Source organism: Alosa sapidissima, chromosome 18, assembly GCF_018492685.1.
Source record: "Alosa sapidissima isolate fAloSap1 chromosome 18, fAloSap1.pri, whole genome shotgun sequence".
Lineage (NCBI taxonomy): Eukaryota > Metazoa > Chordata > Actinopteri > Clupeiformes > Clupeidae > Alosa > Alosa sapidissima.
Window position 1 is genome coordinate 22075265 of NC_055974.1, and position 17500 is coordinate 22092764.

Here is a 17500-nt window from a genome sequence, read left to right on the forward strand (position 1 = left end):
ACACACAAACACACAATTTCATACTGTTATTTTTACACACATGTAATTCTGGTGATGCTGCTGATTATACTGTACTTTAAGTGATTGGAACAGCTCACACAAACTATGCACTGGACATGCAGACGCACGCACACACACACACACACATACACACACACACACACACACGCACACACACATACCGACAAAGGCCTGCACAACTGTCATTTTTTCTGCATAAAATAACATCATACTTTATGTGGTTGAGGAAAGAGCCTGAGATCAATCCCACAATCCCTTTCTCCAACCAGCCTGGAGCCAAACTAGGTTATGTTCGGAGGATTGCCTCCAAATGAAAACAGATGACGAACAATATCAGTGCGAATGGGTGAACAGGCTCACTCAGTCACTGTTTTCCGTTTTTACTTTGGACAGAGAGAGAGAGAGAGAGAGAAAGAGAGAAAGAGAAGAGAGAGGGAGACAGAATGAGAAAGAAAGTGAGAGAAAGAGACAAAAAGAGAAAGAGTGTTCCAACACAAACAAGGTCAGACAGAAGCTCTTGTCATCTATCTATCTAATGAGCTCGCTAACAGATTTTCTTTTTTGGTCCCCTATAAAACCTCCACAATAACTCCATTTTCTTAAACGCAGGTGGACACAGACTTGGTCTTTCATGCCCAGATCCAGTAATTGGGGGTATCTAGGAGCGCGCTAGATGCACTTTCTCTAAACTCCTCCAAGTGGCCGTCAGCACAAAAGGAAAAAAGGCATCACAAACGGGAAGCAGGACAAATAAATAAAACATTTCCTTTTTGGCTAGTGAAAAGGAATTGGGGGTAGGAAGATAAGGGTGTGTGTGTGTGTGTGTGGTGGGGGTGGCATTATACTTTCATGTTGTCTGAGGGAAAGGTTTTATTTAGGGATGAATCAAAATTTCCTGAATGCACACACACCAGGTGTATCTAATTATCCGTCGCTATATCCTCATTACAGATCTGCCCCAGGGAGCGGAACCCATCATGTGTCATAAAGAGGATTGTGTGGTAATAAAGGTGGAATATACAGTAGAGAAAAACAAAACAAAACAAAACAAGAAAAAAATACATTGACTTTCCACTGCACACACAGACAAGTCTACCATCAACCAAGAGATTGGTCTCCTCGGCACTGAATTTTAATCAGACGGTTCATTAAGCTCTACGAATATGGCATCTACAAATGCAAAAGTCGAGTCATGCCATTTAATGCGAAATTGCCTGTTGTTGGCATATGACGTCATCTATACTTAGGGCTTTTTTTCCCCCTGTGTTTAATTGCTGCTGGCAGCATAGTCACAGTGAAGGTGTTAACATTACGTCACCTGAGCGAGGTAATGAGTACAGCTGCACCGTGTGTCTCGGCACTGCAAACGATAGCAGTAATGAACACGGTACTGCTGATGCTTGCTGTGCACTCCGGAGCACATACCGGAGATATGACAGTCCCGGGCCCCAGCCATCGCTTAAGCGCGGCCCGATTATGTCACCCGGAAAAAAAGAAAATTCATAAACCGCAATTACAGGACTCCTCCTACTCTCCAGGGTAGAGAGCAGCAGGATAGGGTTGCAGAGAGAAAGAGAGAGAGAGAGAGAGAGAGAGAGCGCGCGCAGGGGGGGGGAAGTAATGAGGCTGCTTTTGGGAGGTATATCCGGGCTTTTGGGAGGTATATCCGGGCAGGATGGAAGGATATCGAAGGAATATGCGGGGGTGATAATGGAGGGAAAGGGAAGGCTACGAAGAAGTCAAACTAGCCTGACTGCTGACAGAGATGCAGTGTGTGTGTGTGTGTGTGTCTGCATGTGCAAGAGCGTGTTTGTGGATGTGCGTGCGTGCGTGTGTGCGTGCGTGCGTGCGTGCGTGCGTGCGTCTGTGTGTGTATAAATATGTGTGTGTGTATGTGGACAGAGAGGGGGAGAGGATGGAAAGTATCATATATTGTCCATCTTTCAAATAAAGATTTTTGATACAATTGCTGTGATCTTTATCAGTGTTACTGGTTTATAGTCCTCCCATGTTAATAAAACATGACTCGAATAGAAAGACAGTGAGGTAGAAGGAAGAAAAATATTTGCCCGACACTGGAAGATTTCCCCATGTCTCTTGCCAACCACTCCACTAGCAGTGACTATATATTTACTGGGAGCCAGTATGACTGATGCCGGGCAAGCAAATAGACTTGGAAGGACCACTTTCGACACAGACAGGGCGTAAATTGCTGAATGGTTGCAATCCATTGAAGCCCAGGCGCTCATGGGAGTGGGTAACTGGGAGATACTCACACACACACACACACACACACACACACACACACACACACACACACACACATTACATTAGCCACCATGTCTCCTTTCCTCCGTCCTCCCCCAAAGACACACACACACACACACACACACACACACACACACATTACATAACCACCATGTATCCTTCCTCGCTGGAGAAGGAAATAACTGGCCAATAGGTACAACCGGACCCTCCCTATGGGGGCACTGTCTAGCACAGTCCAGTCCTGGCAGGTGGCTTGGCTTGGGGCATTTGGCAGTGACAGTGGTGTTGAGACTGTGAAGAGTTGGGCTATTAGTCCTCCTAAATACACATGTGAGCATCATCCTGTCTATCCATCCCAGACCCCGCCTCCTCTCTCTTTGCCCTGTCACTCATGGCACGGACTGGGCGGAGTCCAGCTTGACATGGGGGAAGATGCGGTGCACTACTAACGCCTTCAGCTGTGACAGAAAGCCAAATAACGTCTATGTGTCCCATCAGGAGCCCCGACAGGCGGCATCTAGCTAAAAGCTTCTCTGAATGGTGTACACGGAAGGAAACAGGAAACGAAAAGAATGTGAGTCATTTTGAGAGCAGGTGGGACTCCCTGGCGTGCTTTCAGTGAAGCTGTCAAACTTGTATTGAGAGGACTTTCTTTTATTATCTTCACATCTGGTGTACTTCACATATAAGGGGGACAGGGGGAATGTGAACTATCTCTCAATGTAATGTTGAGTGCCCACTCAAATGCAGACTGGAAATATTGACACTGCAAACCAAGGGATCCATTTTAAGCATGAATATGGGAGGAGGAGGGGGGCACTTCAACATGATTATGTGTGGAAAACCCCTATTGAGAATATAATTACATTCACACAAAAATCATGAATATGCATCCACTGACAAAAACAAAAGATCAATTCTCTATTAATTTGTCCATCAAGCCACACTAATAGACCATGGACAAACCAAATTAACCCGCGGGAGCAGAGTACACAGATAGTGCCCAAGCCGTTTAATTGGCATATCTGTTGTCGGATGACAACATGCATTGGTTCAAGGAATCAAATTTGTCGCCTGCCGTTCCGCCAAATATCATTTCAAGTGGCCGGACTCTTAATATCCACCAGAGCCATCCACCCCTCTTCCCTCTCTCAGGGGAGCGGGGATGTGCGATTTCGCTCTGCACTCGTTTGTACTCCATAGCGAACTCAGATGATGAGGGATCCGCTGATGTAACACGTCTATGTGAGCTGCCAGTCACGCAGGTTCCGATTTTAATTGGCAGCCATTAAGACTTTACGTAACTTAGGTGAGAATTAAATAATTCAAAGAAATAATCAAATAAGTAGGAGGCCGGTGCGGGAGTACAGGCGTCCAAATGCCCAACAGCTGCTGTGCATAGTCTCCGTTAATTAACTTGAGCTGCACCTCCACTGAGAGTTGTCCACATTTAATCAAACTGAAATTGAGAGACGTAATTGGATCACAACACAAATGCATTTTTCCATTAGCAGAAAATGCAACAAAGCAATCCCCGATGTTACACCTATTCCAGGAGACGTATAAGTCCCATGACTTGGCTTTAAAACAGTGGGTTTTGTAACGTGAGATTTTCGGGGAGCCGAATCGTTTGTATAGTAAGTTCCACTGTCTCATAAGCATCTCATCTCACATCGTTCACTGTGGGCCTCCACCCAATTAGACCCCTCCGACACAAACAATCTCTCTCTCTCTCTCTCTCTCTCTCTCTCTCACACACACACACACACACACACACACGCTCTTTCAGTGTGGCCTCACACCATGTGAATAAAAATGCCCCCCCGAGGTATGTGTGAAGCTACTCATTTTGCCGTTAATTTCAGTTGAACTGGCCAGAGCATCCATTAGGAATAAGCACCATATCCCAAAACACTTCTCGCTAGAAGACGGAGCTGCCCAACGTGCAGCGACAACTGGTATTTTGGAGACGAACCAAGTCCTGATATGAAACCTATTTGAGGTTAGGTATGAGAGATTTGACATTTATCATGAAGACTAAACGATAGCTTCATAATATCACCACAAACATGTATCATTGGCTTTTAACTTCTAATATCCAAAAACAGTATCCTCACATTCAGGATGCCACCTCTTCGTCTGCAGAAGAGTTCGGTATTTTAATTGAAGTACCACATTTCGAGGATACCGACCACAAACAAATGCACCGTCCCGAGCTTCAGATTCACTTGTGCAAGCCCGTAAAAAGTAACATGGATGTAGCACAAACATCGTCAGTGCACACACTGCAAGTATAACTCCAAAGGCTACTTACTATATATCCCGGTAGATGTTTGCAAATCCTCGGAAACTGAAATTTAAAAAGGAGGGAAGATAAGCAAGTAAGAAATAGTAAATGTCTTACGCTAAAGACATTCATCACATTACACAGATATAATCGCTTAAATAAACACTCACCAAGCCATCCAGAAAATTACAATCCAAAGAAATCCAGAGGAGTCTTATCTTTCTTCGCTCCAGTCAGAAACAGCAATGATTTCTTATTCCAAAGACGGGCCCCAAATGAACTGTAAAAGAGAAGACATCAAATAGCCAGGTCAGTCCCAGATATTATCGAGCTCTCCGCGCAAAAAAAGTATCAAACATGAGGCGCCAAAAATAACCACTAAAACAGTCGCTAAGGCTGAGAACGTGGTGTATACCTGCTCTTTCTCCCAGTCGGCAGGACACAATGCCAGCGCAAACGTGGGAGAACGGGAGAGAGAGAGAAAAGTGAGGGCGAAGCTTTCTTTTGAAATCACAGACAGCGTTGGCTGCCTTCAGAATCGTGCCGTGCTCTGCAACCGGCGGTGGTTGGAGAGCAGAGGGTCCGCGCGCGCGGAGGAGAGAGAGCTCGCGCGGGAGGGCGCGACTGTTATCAGATGCTTTCACATACACACACCTGCATTTCCGTAACGAGCCACTTGATGGCCGGCTAGAAGTCACAGAAATCCGTTGCTATCTGTCTTTTCAGATGCCCCGGTCAAAATATCAGCATGTAGCAAGTAGAGTGTTAGCTTATCTTGTCTGGCTGCACCATGTTTAAAACAGTGAGCCGCCATGGTTTGCAGCAGAGATGAAATAAGATGATATATATGAGTTGAATGATCATGAAATCTAATGAGTATCTTCACCTTTCTGTCTTAATATCACTTTAGGGTCACAGTAGGATAATACGTTGGTATGGTGGTCCATATGGATGAAATTAAAATGGAAATAAGCAATTGTCCTAGGTTTACTTTAAATACCTCTCTCAGAGTGTAGGGGGAAAACACACTGTTATCATTTACATTATAACATACCTACTTTGCACAACATTGTGATTTTTCTTGGGAGAGATAAAAAGGAATATTTTCACTATGGACATTCATAATTGTCTACAATTTACTTTTTTTAGAAATGTTATATTTTGCAAAATGAGTAAGTTTCACTTTCACTTTTTTTATTTTAAACAAAACAAAACAAACAAAAACTTTATGTGTGTTTGACCATCCTGTTGTGTTCGGCCATAGTATAGTTCGTAGTTCGTTCATAGTGTTCATAGTAACACATATATTATCATCTAATGTTGTGATAGACCTTTTTATCAGCTTATGTTCTATTGTATATAACCAGTTTTGAACTTCCATTTGCTGTATGGCCTGCAGGCCTCACTGGCCTGAGCTCATGCAAGTCAGAAAGGGAAAATTCTATTCGGGAAAGGTTCCAGTGGGGGTGGCATAGAAGCAAAGAGGGGGAGTAAGGGTGTGTTTGTTTTAATGTACAGAAGCACTTACAGTCCATCTGATCAATTGGCATGTGCCTGGAGTCCATTTTATACACTGACCATTTTCTCACCCATTCATATCTAATTGCCGGTCATTTTTGACCAGGAATACACATGGGTGTTCTAAAGTTAAATAAAACACTCAAATTGTTATGAAAATGATCACAATTTGTTTTGTGTGTTCAGATGCCCTGTGTTAACAGTGTCATGGAGCCTCATGGTAGTCAGAATAAGTTAACAATATTTTTGAGAGAAAATAATTGTCAATCTGTCACTTTTGACGGTGAACACAACAGGAGGGTTAACAAAGAGTGTTAATGCATATCAGTTTGATAATGTGTGTGTGGTAACACTGGTCAATTGAGACTAGGATGACAAAGGCATGACAGGTTAAATGGATAACAAGCACAGACTAAGCAGTGCACTACTAATCTGGATTTGTGTGAATTAACTAATTGTCCAAACCAGATTTGTCCACAGAGTACCTGGACATCAGCATCTTAACCATATATATAAACTCTAATCCTATGCTCTTTGCCTGACCTCTTTCCTGATCCTGTTTGATGTGTGCATCCTTGCTCACAAGTTAAGTTCGTCTGGTAAAACACAGCTGACCCTGTTTGCGCCAATCGATCGGCCAAGTCAAGTCTGTGCGATCCTAACTTGATATAAAATCAAGACGAGGGACAGGAACCAACAAATAGTGGCGTAGTTTTGTCGATACTCTGTACATTCCCATACATTGTGACATTTTCTCAAAGGTCGAGCACAAGCAAAGCCTGCTGTGCTGCCAGAAAGAGGCTGTGTCTCTCACATGTTATTGGAAGAGACAATGACAGCCCCACCACACACACACACACACACACACACACACACACACACACCCCTTTACTTAGGACATATAAGAGTGCATTGATGCTACCTTTTTGCACGTCCCAGCTAACCAAGGTCATTCTGATTGTTAAGAGGAAGACTTATTCTAAAAGGTAATCTGACCTCATGTATGAACTTGTGTGAGCAGCAGCCTAACTATGGTGCTTCATCAATATGTATCAATTCCACTATAGTGAGCGTGGCCTTTCACATTGTAGGCTATGCTCGTATGGTAGATATGACACAGTGAGTGAGTCTTTGGCTTTTCTTGTCTATAAAGGTATGGCACAGAAACAAGAAATATCAGGAACTTCACACTGGGATGTACATAACCTCAACTAATACATCACAATAGATCTAACTGGATAACTACTAACTAAATGGGTCAGGACAGGACATTCTACAAAACATAACATTGTTCACACTGTATGCATATAGAATTCTGGAACACGTTGTGAGACGGTGCCCTCCTGGGCTACCGTCAGTGTCTACATCGCAGTGTGTCTGGCTTTCTGGAAATTAATGTACTGTATTAAAATCAACAGTGAACTTCTCCTCAGAAGTTAGAAAGTCAAGTCAAGTGTATTTATATAGCACATTTCATTCAATTCAATGTGGCCTACTGGTTACCTAACCCCTCACTGCTCCCTGAGCGCCGCTGTTGTTGCAGGCAGCTCACTGCGCCGGGATTAGTGTGTGCTTCACCTCACTGTGTGTTCACTGTGTGCTGAGTGTTTTTCACTAATTCACGGATTGGGATAAATGCAGAGACCAAATTTCCCTTACGGGATCAAAAGAGTATATACTTATACTTACTATACTTATACTATATAAAAGTAAACTGTAATACTGTAGCAAATAAAAGCATATACAGTAAGGGCAATAGTCAAAGAATAATTTAAAAAGTAAAGAATAAAAAACAAAACACAGGTAATAATGAGGTAATAATACATAAAGGCATAAAAGGGCAATAGTTTAAAACACATTAAAAAGTAATAATTAAAAGACTTAAAAAACAACATAGAATGATTAAAAGACAGGGTGGAAAACAACAAATTACTGGACCACCACCAACAACTTAACCTGTGTGCTTTATAGTGTCCTAGTCAGCCAACAACTTAACTCAGTGATAGTGATCATATAAGAAGTGTGATTAACACTAAAAGCGCTATCTTTTTAATTACTGCCAGGGTCAAACCCTATTATTTGTATAAGTGCCCGACTGACCTATTAATGAGGTAAAGCACATTTGTTAATCCTTAAGTAATGTTGAAAACATACTTAATAATGATGAATTAAGTGTTTGTTAATGCTTAACTAATACTTAACTAATACTAAATAGTGTACCGTTACTGTAAAGTGTTACCTAGCATTCATATTCTCTTTAGCTAATAAAATAACATCAAAAGGCATATTTCATCAATATGCATCCACAATATGCATGTAACTTTAACTTTCACTCTAATCGTGGTCTTGTTACATACCAGGTTAATCTGAGACAACTTGCAAAGCTTCATACAAACATCAATATAGTGCACATTCCATAGACTGTATATAATAGTACATTCTAAGCACTTTAAGCATTTTATGACTAGTGGGGGGAAATTATTATATTTTCTTTGCCTTAAAACATTAGTGGGGGGAAATTATTATATTTTCTTTGCCTGGGGGGGGCGATGGTTTCCATTTATAGCTAGAGGCTTTGGCCTTCCAACACACATCTCTCATGCAAACATAATAGGTCAACTCACAGATGCTTCAATATACATGTATTCAAACTAAAGTATATTGCATGCAGCACATTATTTGCTTTTCATTGCAGTAAATACACAAACATGCTAGGGGATAATTTCAGTGGGGATTAACAACTATGCATACTAAAGCTATAAATTATCCATACATCAATAAATCAATAACTTGGGTTCCCTTAAAAAGAAAAAAGAAAGAAAGACTGTTTTGCTTGGGTGCTTGTAGTAACTAATATTAGGCATGTTTGTTTCTAAAAGGCACAAAGACAAAATCCAGTGGAGGATTAGTAGAACTTTCGCTTAAGCTATCATTTCTTTGTGGACATTAAAGTTTACTGAACAACTTGTTGAGTACCAGTATGTTGTCTAGGACATATTCCATCAAGGAACTTTTGGAAGAAGGTTGGATGACAGAATTTCCCTTTTTGGATGACCAATCATGGAAGTGCATGGTACATAAAGATCTATGATAGAAACATGAACAGTAGTAAAATCCTTATGTGGCCTATTTCTTAAAAAGGGACAACAAATTGAAAATGGAAAATTCACAGAGATTGTTAGACTTTTCCAGTGGCCTCCCCCCGGCTCAAAAAAATTATCCTAGGCCCTCCCCCCTATGTGAATCAAATAAAACTGGTCGATTACGTTTACAAGGTTAAAACGGCCTGCAAATGTCATAAGCACACATACACACACACGGGTACAAACCAGTGTTGCGTGGGTTTGGTCACAAGCGGCCCGCGGTCGCCCGATATTTTAATCAATCCGACCGCAACTTGGACCGCGAATATTAATTAGGACAAAATTATACCCGACCCGCGATCCGACCCGCTTATTTACAAAATGTGTGCTTTTGGTTATAGCCTGCATGCAGTGTGACAGTAGGCCATTTCTGTAAAACAAATTTTTTTTAAAGTTTGCGAAACTTTATGCAGTAGAACTACACGCAGTAGGCATGCAGGACATAATGTTTGCGCAGGAGAGAGAATGAGAAAAAGAGCGCAAGCACGCACGCAACCACCAAGGATTAGAACACTACGCCAGGAGTGTTATTGGTTAATTGGTTAACCCTGTGACCCGGATGTTCCACTCGGGGCTGTGTGTTTTCCCATCTGGTTGTGTAGTAAACACATGTTAACTAAACCTGTCGCGTTTGTGATTCATTGACATCATTACTATTTACTGGCGTGGTGGCAGCGTTTACCGGACTTACGTTTCGACCTGAAGATGGATTAAACTCCGAGTTCGTTGCGGTATCCAGTCAAGAGAGTCACGCTGTGGAAATATTCTACCGTCAGAACGCGTCCGGAGTAATCCAGCAGTATGGCGAATTCACACAGAGCTCCAAAGCAGTGGTGCTTAACTAAGATTGAGACTGTGAACTCCTTCGAGAACTGGCGTCAGAATCTTTTGTACACACTGTCACTCGACAACGAGTTTGCTCCTTTCCTGGTCGGCGGTGTGGAATGGGAGAAAAAGTCGAAAACTTCTCAATACAGAGGCTTCACGGATGATCCTGATTCCGTCGCCCGCGCACAGCGGCGCACGAAGGAGCAGAAAGTAAGCATGTTGGAATTAATGTTAGGGCAAATAGCGAATTACTGTCCTGTTATTTCACGTCAGTCTATGGTGAAAAACTCCACTTCAATCGACCATATATGGCAAACTATTCGCCAGCATTATGGCTTCCAGTGCACTGGTGCTCATTTTATTGACTTTGCTGCTATTAAACTGGAGCCTAGTGAGAGACCAGAAGATTTGTTTCAGCGCTTAATGGCCTTTATGGAAGACAATTTACTACGCAAAGACTCTAACATTAGCCATATGGGGGCTCTCGTAACTGAAGATGAGGAGTTGACACCCTCACTTGAGAACTTTGTTGTGCTCACATGGCTTCGTCTCATTCACACTGAATTGCCTAAACTTGTTAAGCAGCGATATGGCACAGAATTGCGGTCCCGCACATTGGCATCCATTAAACCAGAAATCTCACAAGCCCTTCAGTCACTATTGGATGAGCTGCAGGCCTCTGAGGATGTTAGGGCTATGCGTACAGCTGTGTCTGAGCCCCCAAAAGCGAAGCAGACCCATTTCATCCGTGCTAGGAAGTCGTGCCCACTCTGTAAAGAGGCCAGAAGGCCTGACAGTCACTTCCTCAGCACATGCCCTTTCCTGCACCCACATGATAGAACTTATATGGCGAAGAGCCGCCAGGTGCTGGGTGAACAGGAGGAGGACATATTGGATAGTTCAGAGAATGACGAAGCAGCATCTACCATTGTGCAGCGTGTGCTCATCAAACAATCCCCATACCTTGATGCCTTTCATGACCACCTGTCTGCGCGGCTCACCATTGACAGTGGTGCGACTGGGAACATGATGAGGGCCTCGTGTGCGACCAGACTGGGCGTCACCATCACAGGAAATACGCAGTCGGCACACCAAGCAGATGGCTCGTCTCCTTTGAAGGTATTGGGTGAGACGCGGACATACTTTAACAGAGATGGCCACAAACTGTATTTTGAGGGCCTTGTCGTCGAAAATCTTGATTCAGACATTCTAGCTGGAATTCCATTTATGGAGAAAAACGATGTCTCCATCAGACCAGCCAAACATCAGGTCTGCCTTGGCGATGATGTCTACCGCTATGGCTCCCACCACACGCCTATGGACAGGCATGCTGTGCGTCGTGCTCACGTGCTTCGTGCACCAACTAAGTCTACTGTGTGGCCAGGGGAATACATTGAGCTCGACTTGCCCCTTGAGCTATGTGATTTGGACGGGGAACTGGCCGTTGAGCCACATATGGACAACTCCTGCAGGCAGGTGGGGTCACTTCAATGGCCTGCTCCAACTATGCTTCAGAGTGTGTCAGGGAAAATTCGCATCCCCAACTTTACTGGCCAGCCATGGCTAGTCCAGAAAAATGCCCATGTGTGCCGTGTATGCCCTCTCAGTGATTCAGCAGTGTCAGCTCATCCCCTCAAACCTGGCTCACTTATCAAGTCTGTCCCTCACTCTGACTGTGTGCTTTTGGACCCAGATAAAATCATGCCCTCTGATGTCCGGGACAAGTTCTGTGCACTGCACAGAGAATTTGACGAGGTGTTTGATCCACAGTTTAAGGGCTACAACGGTGCTGTGGGCCCATTCCAGGCTAGGGTGAACATGGGGCCAGTCCAACCCCCACAGCGCAAGGGCAGGGTCCCACAATACTCTAGGGGTCAGTTGCAAGACCTCCAGGCCCAGTTTGACATGCTGGAGGGCATGGGTGTCTTCAGGAAGCCTGAGGATGTCGGCGTCTCTGTGGAATATGTTAACCCCTCGTTCCTTGTCCAGAAGCCTGGAGGTGGTTTTCGCCTTGTTACGGCATTCGCAGACGTGGGCCGTTACAGCAAGCCTCAGCCCTCCCTGATGCCTGATGTCAACTCCACCCTGCGCCTGATAGCTCAGTGGAAGTATATGATCGCTACAGACCTCACCAAAGCCTTTTACCAGATTCCACTGTCCAAAGAGTCATGGAGGTATTGTGGAGTTGTTACACCTTTTAAAGGTGTTCGTGTATATGTACGGAGTGCAATGGGCATGCCAGGGTCTGAGACAGCACTAGAAGAGCTGACGTGCAGGGTGTTTGGCGATCTCCTTGAACAAGGCCGTGTAGCAAAGGTGGCAGATGATTTGTACTGCGGAGCAAACACTCTTGAGGAGCTGTTAGCAGTCTGGAGAGCGGTTCTGTCTGCCCTACAGCGCTGTGGACTGAACCTGTCTGCCACCAAGACCACTATTGCGCCTGTACAGACCACCATCCTGGGCTGGGTCTGGCGTCAAGGAACCATTCGAGCCAGCCCTCACCGTGTATCTGCCCTAGCCACATGCCCTCCTCCAAAGACTGTGACTGGACTGCGCTCATTCATTGGGGCATACAAGGTGCTAGCCCGTGTGCTTAAAAACTGTGCCACCATACTTGCTCCTCTGGATGATGTGGTCGCAGGACGCGATTCCAAGGATGCCATTCAGTGGTCAGACGAACTGCTGGGTGCCTTCAACTATGCTCAGAAGGCGTTGTCTTCGAATCATGCCATCACTCTACCCCAGCCTGATGATCAGCTGTGGATTGTCACTGATGGTGCTGTTAGGGAACCTGGCCTGGGAGCTACATTATACATCACCTGTAAAGACACTGTGAAAGTGGCGGGCTACTTCAGTGCAAAGCTGCGTAAGAATCAGACTTCCTGGCTGCCCTGCGAAATGGAGGCTTTGTCCATAGCGGCGGCATTGAAGCATTTTGCCCCATACATAATTCAGTCTTCTCAGAAAACGTGTGTATTGACGGACAGCAAGCCCTGCGTTCAGGCATTTGAGAAGCTGTATAGAGGGGAGTTTTCCGCAAGCCCACGTGTCACCACTTTCCTTTCTACAGCCAGTCGCTTCCAGGTGCTGATTCGGCACGTAGCAGGAGCAGCTATCCTGCCTTCTGACTTTGCAAGCCGCAATGCTCCAGAGTGTGACAGCCCTACGTGCCAGATATGTTCCTTTGTCCACACCGCTGCTGACACTGTTGTGCGCCAGATTACTGCCAATGATGTTATGAGTGGTTCCCGAAAGCTGCCTTTTACTAACAGGTCAGCATGGCTGGCTATTCAGTCTGAGTGCTCTGACCTCAGACGGACCTGCGCTCATCTCCGTCAGGGGACACGCCCTTCCAAGAAACTGACCAATGTTCGCGATGTGAAACGCTACTTGCACGTTACTACCCTGTCTAAAGATGGCCTGTTGGTTGTCCGTCGGCACTCCCCTCTTGCCGCTTCAACGGACTGCATTGTGGTGCCCAGGTCTGTCCTTGATGGTCTGCTCACTTCCCTTCATATTACGCTTGACCACCCCACCTCCACCCAGCTGAGGACAATTGTGCAGCGCTACTTTTATGCGTTAGACATGGATTCTGCTGTTCAGCGTGTCACCAATGGCTGCCATCAATGTGCGGCTTTGAGAAAGGCTCCTGTGTTCATGTGTACCCAGTCGACGGGTGACCCACCTGAGATTGTCGGCTCTGCTTTTGCAGCTGATGTGTTCAGGCGTGACCGCCAGTTTATTCTGGTTGTCCGCGAATGTGTCACATCGTTCACGTTGGCCTCTGTCATTGAAGATGAACGGCGTGATACCCTCAGAGATGCCCTGCTCCGCCTGTGCCTGGGCTTGTGTCCCCTTGATGGTCCTTTTGCAGTGATTAGGACCGATCCAGGGCCTGGGTTTGCTGCGTTGGCTGGAGATGAGCTGCTGGCTAAACACAGATTGACTGTTGAGGTGGGCAATGCCAAGAATGTCAATAAAAACCCGGTCGCTGAGAAAGCCGTTCAAGAGCTTGAAGGTGAGATTTTGCGTGTTGAGCCCAACTGCAGTGCTGTTACTCCCTTACTCCTCTCTGTTGCCACAGCACGCTTGAACAGCCGTGTGAGATCCCGTGGCCTGTCTGCCCGTGAAATGCTGCTTCAGCGTGACCAGTTCTCCCATAATCAGCTGCCTGTCGATGACCGAGCTCTTATTATGTCGCAGCACTCGCAGCGCATCACCAACCATCCATACAGTATGAAGTCTAAGACACCCTCTGGCCGCACTTCCGTGCCTGTCTCCATTCATCCTGGGGATCTTGTGTATCTCTATGGGGACCGTAACAAGTCAAAGGCCCGTGACAGATACCTGGTCCTTAGTGTCGAAGGTTCTTGGTGCAATATACGGAAGTTCACCGGATCTCAGCTCCGTCGGACCTCCTACAGAGTCAGATTGGCCGATTGCTACATGGTGGGGAGTTCCCAGACATCTGCGGGGATGGTTCCTGATTACCCTGTGTCAGATGACGACCTGGAGGTAACGCATCCGCAGGGCCCTGACATTCCTCCAGCCATATCGGAGCCTCCTCCGGCCATGTCGGAGTCTCTTCCTATGCCGTGTCCCCCTCGTGATGACATGGACCGGTTTGTTGTGGCATCACCTCCTGTGGAGTCAGATGAGACTGCACTTATCCCGGGCGCTGGGCCTAGACGTTCTGGGCATCAGCGACATCTGCCACGAAGACTGGAGGGGTTTGAAATGTATTGAGACGTGTTCTGGGTGTCTCTGGGTTCCCTTTTGTTTTGAAATGTATTGAGACGTTTCCTGGGCCCAGCAGTTATAATATCAATAATAATAATAATAATAATAATAATAATAATACTTATTACAACAATAGGCAGTAATTTCAATAGGCCCTAGGCTATGTATGCTTTTAAAAATATATATATATTAGGCTATTAATAATAATAATAGGCATAACATAATAATGATAATTTTAATAATGTCACAGTCTATTGAACGTAGCCTACTAATTAGCCTAATCAGTGAAGCATAAATCGCCAACCGAGCAAATGTGAACAAATAAGTGACACATTTAATGAAACACACCGAATAGCCTATAGGCTAAATACTGGCCAATATTTTCATTTGTTGTAGCGTGACAAGGTGGCGTGAAAGGATAGACCTCTGCATTTCGGATCTTGTAGTCGTAGGTTCGAGCCTAGATAATGATCATTTAACAATAATTTTGGAATCTTGGATAGGCTCAATCACTAAATATTCCTATGATCGTTTAGAACCTGTAGTCCTAGTTTTAACTACTGATTGGAGACCATATGCTTACTAGCCTAGGCTTAGGATAAATGTATATTATGTTCTATGAAAATTGGCATGGTTAGATTAGATTCAACTTTATTGTTATTGTGCAGAGCACAAGTACAAATACAACCAAATACAGTTTGCATCTAACCAGAAGTGCCAAAAAGGCAGAAAAGTGCAATGTGATATATAAAGTATAGACAGGTGCATAGACAGGACAAGACATATAGTGCCGTGTAGACAGTAGTATACAGTTGGTTTGCAGAAGGTGATTTAGAGTAATATAAATGAAATATAAATATGTGCAGTATCTTAGCAGTTACCTTACAGTAAGAGCAGAATAAATATGGATATGTAATATGAACAATGTTGAACAACATGTTGTTGTGTAAGTGCTTTGGGTTTCACTCTTTCACTCTAAAAGCGCTATATAAATGAATACTTTACTGTATGATTGCCCTTCATTTCAATGGGATTTTGTCATGCCTTTATGCAGCATTTTTCCAATGTTGCCCTTGTTATGTGTTTTCATTGTGACACTGAAAACTGAATACTGTTACCACACACAAGTATTTCATGATATTTTAAATGCACAGATACAGTTTTTTTACCATTATTTTTTATCCATTGTAGTTATGAAGTTGTGTGTTGAATCACAACCACAAAATGACAGTTCACATAGCACACATGTTTCAATGCTCAAATGGTTGAAGGATCTGCGCCAGCTGTACCAACATACACACACACACACACACACACACACACACACACACTGTTACTGTGTTACTGTAGGTGCTGCTCATGTTGTTGCCTTCTGCTGCTGAGATAGTAGCAAAGTCTATACTGTTGTTTTCAAATGCATGTCTATATTCCCTGAGTGCACTGACATTTCAAGACCTACTTTATTCCATCAACCCCCTATGATAATACAAGCATGTCAACTGCTCCATCTAGGAGCCCAATAGCGAGGCAGAGGCGCGGTACAACAACGCCCATAGCCGGACCCGCGTTGTTGTGGAGAGGGCCCTGGGCATGTGGAAAGGTGTGTGAGCAAATCCGCTGGTGGCCTGAAGCTCCATCCTGCAAAGGCGTGCAGTGTAGTTTTGGTGACGTCGCTTCTGCAACATGGCCCTTCAGGATCACATCCCACTGCCGGCTGATGAGGAGCTGTTAGTGGAGGAGGTGGAAGAGGTCATTCCGGTGGCTGCTGCACACCTTCCTGCTGGCCTGGAAGCACACTGGGAATTAGTTGCACATATGTTTGGCCCCTAAACACCCAAACCCCACAATTCCCTGCCACATTCCCTGTTTTTTCCCCTTTTGTTTATGTTTTTTACATTTCTTTTAGTTTGGTGGGGGTGAGGGGGTAAATGTACTTAACTTTCCCACCATCACTTTCTCCCCATGATCCCTCCCACACACACACATGTTCCCTATGAGCCATGACATCAAAATACATACACAGATTGAAAGGTCACAAAGCAAAGGCAACTTACCATTTTTCCGCCTCCCATGACAGGCCTACCCATACCTGGGCCATGAAGGACAAGTTAATCAGTGAAAATCATGTCACATTTTGACACTGACCACAGCACTCTGCATGCTCACTTAAGTCCCAGAGGTCTTAAAGTTCTCCAAGCGAGAGGCTACTCAACTTCACAGCAGCATTCTCCAATGTCATTGTACCAACATAATTCAGCTATGTGTTCAAATATCAAGATCATATAATAACTGAGAGTAGCCTAACTTATACTGTACACTCGCTAAACATAGCTTGTGATCAGACAAGATACAACACAAACCCCACTCCACAGGCATACTCACGTCACACCTATCGACTCAGTCTTGAACCCCTGACCTCTCTCATGTAAAGCACACACGCTATAGTCTCTGCCACAGCACAGTCACTTCACCACATCATAATGGGCTGTAGAGTCCATACCGTTAGCTATGTGTATGATTAGCAGATGCTTCATCCAAACACACTTAACATACGACTACAATGTAACGTTATCCTATTATAACAATTACGATGCTAGCCTCACATAACAATACCGTTGGCATTCAAAAGCTTTATCACCAGATAACTTAACTGGTGTTCGAAAGAATCTGTGCTGACACATTAGCATTAGGCTAC

General features: G+C 44.6%; 3 long non-coding RNA genes across 3 annotated transcripts in view; all 3 read right to left on the bottom strand.

Annotated features, from left to right (window-relative positions):
* Window positions 1–4600: 4600 nt before the first annotated feature.
* LOC121690344 lies at window positions 4601–5177 on the bottom strand. The gene is made up of 3 exons (XR_006025042.1): window positions 4992–5177; window positions 4747–4856; window positions 4601–4639 (listed from the first exon to the last, which is right to left on the bottom strand). It is a non-coding gene; the product is annotated as an uncharacterized LOC121690344 (long non-coding RNA).
* A 1783-nt stretch (window positions 5178–6960) lies between these two features.
* The window catches only part of LOC121690491, a 29141-nt gene continuing 18601 nt past the window's right edge, over window positions 6961–17500 (bottom strand). The window contains exons 2-4 of the long non-coding RNA XR_006025091.1: window positions 11377–11380; window positions 7296–7300; window positions 6961–6980 (exon numbers count right to left, since the gene is read on the bottom strand). This is a non-coding gene — a long non-coding RNA (uncharacterized LOC121690491). The remainder of the gene's footprint in view (window positions 6981–7295; window positions 7301–11376; window positions 11381–17500) is intronic.
* LOC121690490 lies at window positions 16247–17110 on the bottom strand. The gene is made up of 2 exons (XR_006025090.1): window positions 16860–17110; window positions 16247–16590 (listed from the first exon to the last, which is right to left on the bottom strand). It is a non-coding gene; the product is annotated as an uncharacterized LOC121690490 (long non-coding RNA).